Raw genomic sequence first — 8167 nt, 5'->3', positions numbered from 1 at the left:
AAATGCCACGGCCTGAGGGGAAAAGGAGTAGGGACGCGGCACCACACAAAAGGGTTCAGACGCAGCTGAGGGTCTGGGTGCAATAGGGACTTATATAGGGTAAGGGTGAGGGGAGGATTCATAACTGGAGAGGTGCATGGGACTGACAACCAAGGGTGAGACAGGATTGGGAGACAGGGAAAAGGTGGGTGTGACTTGTGGGTATCCAGGGGAAGGGACCAATGGGGGCTCACTCTACACTGCGGCAACTCTCAGCCAATCAGTGACAGAGGAGCGGGAAAGCAGGGGAGAAGAGGGGAGTAAACAACTTTTGGAGGGAAAATCTGAGGGACAAAGGGGAATAACATCGGGGTACATTAAACTTAGTATGAAATCAAGGATAAACTGGGGAATAACAGTCAGTCCAGTAAGATATCAGTCCATTCAAGCTCCATAAATGTCTCTCCATGCTTGAAATCTTTCCCAATCGGATTTCTTAAACTAGCACATGCAGCAGCAGATGTACGTTATTTTAGTTCATTCTGAGATAAAGTAATAATCTGATAAGGTTCTGCTCTTCCAAACCATGTTTCCATGGATCTGTCTTGTCCAGTCTTGAGCAACATTAAATGTGAAGAACAGGTAGAAAATCAAGAAATTGAAAGTGGTAATTTGTGCTTTGTAGGCTAGTTCCATTGCTTCTTAATACAGAAGATGTCTGTGTCCCTCAAAATTAAAAACCAAGACATGTATGTTTTGCTTTGGACATCATGATTTCTTCAAATAGTGAAGAAATGTGTGGTTTCCAAGAATGAGCTTTCTCAGTTCTGCTTCTGAGATCAACCTGGGTATTTCAGACAGCTTGAAGAAAAATGGAGGCAAGCCCTCAAATAGCAATGCTGTGCTGACTTAACTTTTTTTTTTTAATTCCTTCCCAAGTTTATGACTGCTGGACGTAGCTTAAAAAAAAAAGTTTGAATTAAAAAACGTTGGGAAAAATTATTTCTCAGTGTAAGATTAAATAGAACTTCAAATGTGAATTCAAAATAGGTTTTACTACTTTAAATTATTTTAATCTAAGGAACAGAACTAAATACCTGATATAAAAGTATGGCTATCTTGAAAGCTTTTTCTACCTTTATCGCTTGACATGGAAGTTAAATATCAGGATGTATACTCCCTCTGAATCTAATGAATGTGCAATATATAGAGTCTTTTCTTCCTCAACTGAGATTTTGGGCAGTAGAACAAGACGCAAATAAAATTTTTCTAATGTGTAAAAAATTAAAGAATATTCTTAACATACATTCTCAAATATCCCCTCAAGTTACGCTGAAATTATTTCGAGGAAAATAGTCTATAGCTGTCATTCACTCTTTTACAACTGGAATACTGGATAAGGAGTAATTACATCAGTGATAGATTTATCACATTATGATTTAGAAGTCCATTTAAATGGGAATCAAAGGTGGGGGGGAAAAGCCCGCTACTAGAAGTGGTGACATAAAAGCTGTATGTGATTAGAAGCTTTTATTCCTCCACGTCTCGACTGGAAGTGGAGAAAGAGTACAAATGCCAAAACAGAGGTGTCAGCAGACTGTTAGAAGTAAACAAGAATTTTCAGGTGTTTGTTTCTGATATCCAAGAACATGAACACTTCAGAGATTTAGGTTTGACTTAAATTCCTTAATTTCATTAACAGGATTTCATAGTCAGTAGTTTACTCTGACTTGTCACTTAAGACAGATCATGAAATTTGATCATCTCTTAAAATTAGTCAAATAACTTTGACACCTGAACTACTACTTGACTGTTTAGACAATGGAAAATGTTCAATGCTCATTAAAAAAGTATTCACATTGAGTCTTCAACTTTGGTTTTAAAGTTTGCATATTTCTTCTAGCTTCCTCTTTATCTGGTTGACCTTGGTCTTGCAGAATCTTTTTGTGGTAAAAAGCGATCTGGATACCCTCTTCTAGCATAGGCTTCTTTGTAATTTTTTATCTGATTTAGAGAAATACAAACACAAAGCTGTGTTTGTTTCAAATGGATAAAAGCAACAGTATTTAAAAAAGTGTAAAAATAGCAAATATAATTCATTATTCTGTGTCACTTTCTACCACCTTGGCTCTTGTGACACTCAGCTTGCTTTCATTCATGACAAACCATTTCAAGAAACTTTGTAAAATCACAGATGATGAGCAACACCCACTCCATTCTTATTTCCATACTACTGAAGTTTTGTCTTTGAAAGACATTCCACTATGGAACCTGTGTGATTCAGAGACAATAAGGGACAGTCAAAAATAAGGTAAATTGAGTATGCTTTCTGTTTTAAAATTAATCTTTCCTGTTAATAATAGGAACCAGCTAGTAAATGAATATGCTGTGGTTCACAAGCAAACTACTGAAGCGGGGTGGGGGGGAAGCTTATATTTTCACATCTGAAAACTGCAGTTCTTTAAAGATTCTGCCAAGACAGTCTAGTTATGAAGTTTCGAGGCACTTTCAAAGGAGCAATTAAAATTCTTTGAAATCTCTCTGCCAGCTGCCAGGTCTACTATTGATCTCAAGGTTGCACGACTATGTCTCTACAAATGCTGTGAAAGTGTGAAGAACCAAGCAGGAGCTCTTCCATCTTCCATCAGAAGGCCTGAAACACTGCACTAGGAGACCAAAGACAGAGCAACATCTCTGCGTTTGGAAGAGGAACTACCATTATTCTATGAATAGAAACAAGATGACTAAAAAACCCAGAAATCTGGTGTAACTTAAAATGGGGCCTAACTTTTGAAGGGAGGGGTAAAATGCTGGAAGTACTGTAGAACTCATTTGAAGTTTCAGAAATCTTTCTCTGCATTTCCCTTTGAGAAAGAGAACTAGTTAGTCAAACTGGGTGAAGTGCAGTCTGAAGTTATGTCTGGTTACACCATGTAGTTGCATCTCATAGAACCCTATATAAGCGACTGAGAAACTATGGGGGTTTTGTTCAGTAATCTTAAGCAGTTACTAAGCTGTCGAAAAAGCCTGTGCTAGTATTTTTCATCTTGCCAACACTTCTGAACCAAGTCTAAAAGATGTGTCTTTGATATAAAGAATTAACATATACCCAGTAAACATGAGACAAGCAGAAACATCAATCACTGTACAGCAAAGGAGGCTTTGTTTTGCTTTAGATGTGCTCTCTTTCAGAAAGTTTGTCTTTCTCAGAATACCTATGAATTGACTATAGAAACAGTATAAGAGCATCCTGCCTTGAAACAAACAGAAGCTTTTCCCTTACATAACTTAAAAAGAGATTAATACTACCAGCACTTGACCCTCCCATTGACCAAAGATTAAATTTCCCTACTGAGTATGTCTAGAGTGAAAATAATACAATTTATTTTTTTCCCCATGAAATTTTCTATGCTATGGCATACCACTAGTTTGGTCTTCAGGACTGACATTTCCCTACTATCTTGCTTGGTTTCCTTGGCTCAGTCTCAAAAATACGATATTTGAAAAGATGTGTCTTTTAGTTACAATTAGGGAACTACAAGAAACAAATATATGATAATAAATACTAATGACTGAATTTTGAGTTGAGGGATGGGTTGTTGTTTTGTTGGTTTTTTTGGGGGTTTTTTTCTTTCTTTCTTCCTTTCTTTTTTTTTTTTTTTTTTCAAAAATAAGGTGCAAAAACTGTTTTGGTATTCCTGAGCAATTTTTTAATTTCCCCCCCCCCATTTTTGTCTGATAGTCATATAGAGAGAAAACAGCAGATTGAGCCCAAAGGTATGAAATCATGCTTTTATCTGGGAACACTTATCCTCAGTGCAAACTTATCATCATTACTGGGTCAAAAATTTTATAGCTGACATCTATAACATTATAGTCCTTTAAAACCCTTTCGCATAATGACAACATTGTTCATCTTCTAGAAACCTATGAGACCACTGAAACCTTTTTAGTTTAGAAAGGATATTGCTTTGATTTTGTGAATGAAAACTTTAATGTAAGAACACAGAAAATTTTGGTTTATGAATTATGAACTCAAAGGACAAAGTACACAATAAAATAAACATCGTTTTGTGTTAGGTCTGTCTTATAGTATACTGTGTTTCTCTTTAATGTTGCTGGAGACAGCATTTGTCTTCAATCTGTATTATATCACTAAAACCCAAAAAGTAGTTTACTTTTTACAGATGGCATTATGTGAGGTTTTGTCAGAACTATTTAAAGTTGTAAGAGCAGTAAGAGGATGCACTGGAATACTGAATTAAGAATAGGTTTTAAGCTTTAGAAATTTTGGTTGTAAACTATTTATTGTTGGCAATATGGCTATTGCTACTATTTCATTTTGAAGGAAGAAAAACTCTGTTCTGACTCTTAAATATTATTTTTTTGCATTCCAAGTTAATTTCCAAAAACCAACACTACAGAAAGAGAACAATAAATGTTATATATGAGATTATTCATATAAAATTACTTGGTTAATTCTTTTTTCAAGTTTTGCTGTCAGAAGTGTTCCCATCATCTTACCGGATGAATGTCTAAACAATAGTGTATGGCTTATCTGGAAAATCAGTATTAAGCAATACAGCACAAAGTTGTATTTGTAATGAAGTGATTGTGCTGTCTTTTTAGAGAAAAACAAAACAAACCACCAAAAAAAAAAAGCAAACCAAAGACATTTCTCTAGGAAAGGAAGGAAGAGGGACAATAACAGAGTAGTTATCAATGCATCCAGTCCTGTGTGTGCATCAAAAGGATAAGGGATCTCAATATGTTAAGGACAAATCTGAACTGCTGCAGGAGGCAGCCAAAATGTTTTATATATAGAAAACAAATCTGAATGCTTCCTCTGCATTTTCAGTTTACTGAACTCTACCTAAAAGTGTTTGCTAAACCAAGGGAAAAAAAGATTATCAACCCAGCATTTGGTAGTCTTCCCAGATTACTTATTCTAGCTTTAAGACATGCTAATTTCCAGGGGACTGTTCAAATGTTTGAAGAAAAAGTGCTACACTTTTATTAAAGAAGTACACGAATATAAAAAACATTTTTAACAGTAATTCATGCTTATTTTTCTCCTATTGATTTTTTAAAAGCCACCTTTTTCTAAAAGGCAACCTTTTCCTCTGAACGTAAGAGGACTATGCCAATATTTACATATTTTGCAATCCAATTATTTAGGTACAGTTATTAACTTCCCAGTTGATATCACAAATTATCAAATTAGGGACAACCTATTTTTTTGTGCATCTCTGAGAATTTTGATTGCTCAGAAGAGCACCTCTTTCTCTCAGGAATACAGTGCCCTTTGTTCTTGACAACTGGCTATCACAGAGTTAGCACAGTCAAGTAATCCTAAAAATATTTTGATGAGGGGGGAGGAGAAGGGTAATTAAAATGCTCCTCGCTTTTGCACAGAGAAGCTGTGTTTGGAACAGTGACATAATTCTTAGGACAAATATGGCTTTCATTTTGCCACCCCACCTCCCCGTTGTCTGAATTAATGTAAATATTTGCTTCAGTCCATGGAGCTACTCAGAGTCATTGCTGGGTCACTTTCTTTCTGGTATTCAACATGCTGATATCAGCAGAGACATTTGCAGAGTGAGTCACAAGGCTGTATGGGAAGCTACCAATTTGTTTAATCTTTGCATAGAACATATTGCTCTTCAGAACACCACCATCAGGAAAGGTAGAGTTGAGAAAGGCTTTCAGATAATAATTATGGGGTTTTTTAAAAAATTAATGTAAGCCTAAACTTACAATCTTATCATCCTACTTGTCATACTGTAGCTTCAGTTACTCCAGACACTCAAGAAGGCTGAACAATGAATTTCAGTTTGTAAGAGGAAGACTGTGATTTATTGATGACTTTTTATACCAAAGCATAAGTAAAAGAGAAAGATACCATCAAAATGTTATGAAAATATTATCATGATACTTTTTGCTCTGAAATGAATTAAAATTCACAATATTCCCTTGGAATTGCTGAAGACTAGGTTTTTTTCTTCTTTTCATTTGGGAGAGAACAAAACCTCTCCAGAGAGCTTAGTTTCTTGGTGAACTGGAACACACAGATGAGGAAGTGAGTGAATATGGAGACAGTATTTGAATAAAGAGAATATACTACTGACCCATCTGAATTGTACACTTGCAATTGTCTTGGAAAACAAATATAATCTGATTGATTTCCAGAGGTGAATCTTTAAAACACCTCTGTTTGTAGTGGACTTTGACAGTACTTGTGGAGACTTCCATGTGGGTAAATGTTTGGTGGCTGTGGGCTTTCGGGTTTTTGTTGGATTTTGCTTGGTTGTTTTGTTGTTGGTTTTTTTCCCCCATTACTGAGTGGTAAGGTAAAAAACTTACATTTGTACCAATTTCTGGTTTAGGAAATCAAACACCATCCCTTCTGTCTTTACTTTCAAGTGCTTGGTTGTTAAAACCACTAAGACATTCACTGAACAATGGTAATCTGTAACACCATGCCTGGAGTTGGACTTTCTCCTAAAATGCTGGCATTTCTCTACCTTTAAATAAGCATGCATGAAACATTTTAGTATACATTTGAATTTCCACAGTAGAAAATCAACTTAGAGCAGTGTACTGAGGAAGTCAACCCTGTACCAATGTTTCCTTACATTTCTGCACAATGTGAAATCTTTTTTTTTTTATTTCTCTTTTCCATATTGTAATAAATCCATGATACAGTAAAATATAGAGTGGCTTTTTCCCCTTAAGTTTTCATTCGGACCAAAAAACATCTAGCAAGACTTTCAAGTTCTTGGTATTTCATAAAGATGTAAGAATCACTTAGAAAGAAAAATTTACTCTGTTTTTTCTCAAAGAGTTAAAAAATTGTATAGAACTTAACAAGGTAATATCCATGTTTTCAGATCCTTTACTATGACAATTAGGGCAATAAAAGGAACAAGTCTGGTTTACTCCACATTTCTAAGTGTATGTTAATCTTGACATTATGACATGAGCATTTAAAGCCTGAATTGCCAGTTTTGCCATGTCATCAGACTGATGAACCATTGACAGTGGAAACATGATATATTGCCATGTTTTAAGACTAGGTGGCACATTATCTAGCCTGGGAAATGCTTTCAGTGAGGCATCCTCAGAGTGTCTGATTTGTGCTACCAATCCCGGGTTGATTCTTATGCTTTTATACTGATGAATATTAATCAGCAGGACCTGAGGTGGTATCTGGAATGTACAGTACACAGAAGACTGTACCATTAGAGTCTGTCATGAACAATGTACAATTCATTCAATTTATTAATGCTCTGTTTCCCCTTCAGGCAAATCATTTCACCACTGTGTGAGAATAAAGGGCTTCAGTCAGACAATTTTGACAAACTTGACATGTTATTGGACAGAAGCCATGTTCTCAGATATAAACCCACAGCATGTTTTGCTGGGTTTTCTCATAACCAGGCCTGGAAAACGAACACACATTTCCATCAGTGTCAGGTTATTTGATGCAACACTTAGAAGTTAGCATATGTCTGATATTGAAGAGAACTGCTTAGTGAGAAAGACTTGGAGTTGGAGAGGGAGGGGAGAAAGGACACTGCCAATGTCAAAAGATGCTGTTGTCATGGAGGTTCCAGGCAGTGTCTCAGAACCAAAAATACAAAGCAGGATTAGTCATAAAAGACAGGAAAAACAATTGCATCTCATTTGTCCCATCTGTCTCCTTTCCACCGTTGCAGATCTTATGGGTATGTACACTTGTAAGGCAATCACAAGGCATCATTCCTTTTCGCTGGCTGTTTCTACACATATAGGGGATAATTTTATGAACCCTTTAAAATGCTACAACTTGCTTGCCTCTCCTGCCTCTCATCCCAAGCCACTTTCCTTTTTCACCTTGAGAAGAGCCTGGAAGAAAACTTAACCTGTTCCTTTTAACACTCAGGTAAGGAATCCTGGCAGAGGAAGAGCTGGTCACTATCAACCCACCTTTGCCTCTCAAAACTGCACTACAGGCTTTGCCAGCTACTGATTTGTGTTAACCAGTACAGTAAACAGAACTTTATTAGCCAAAAGGTGATGAAGAAGGACAAAGTTTAAAGGTTTTATAATTCTTTAATTCAGCGATAGTCTATATTCTGCTCATGTTTCAGCAGCTTGTCTACAAAATGGGGCTATATTGTGTCAAAATATCAAAATAGCAGGT

General features: G+C 36.2%; 1 long non-coding RNA gene across 1 annotated transcript; it reads left to right on the top strand.

The window, feature by feature from the left end:
- Positions 1-145: 145 nt before the first annotated feature.
- LOC127460999 (uncharacterized) lies at positions 146-7258 on the top strand. The gene is made up of 3 exons (XR_007899946.1): positions 146-621; positions 2174-2290; positions 2528-7258. It is a non-coding gene; the product is annotated as an uncharacterized LOC127460999 (long non-coding RNA).
- Positions 7259-8167: the final 909 nt, after the last annotated feature.

The sequence above is a fragment of the Manacus candei genome, unplaced genomic scaffold (assembly GCF_025592945.1).
Source record: "Manacus candei isolate 608988 ecotype Guabito, Panama unplaced genomic scaffold, ASM2559294v1 h1tg000093l, whole genome shotgun sequence".
NCBI lineage: Eukaryota > Metazoa > Chordata > Aves > Passeriformes > Pipridae > Manacus > Manacus candei.
This window is presented reverse-complemented; position numbering and strand designations above follow the sequence as displayed.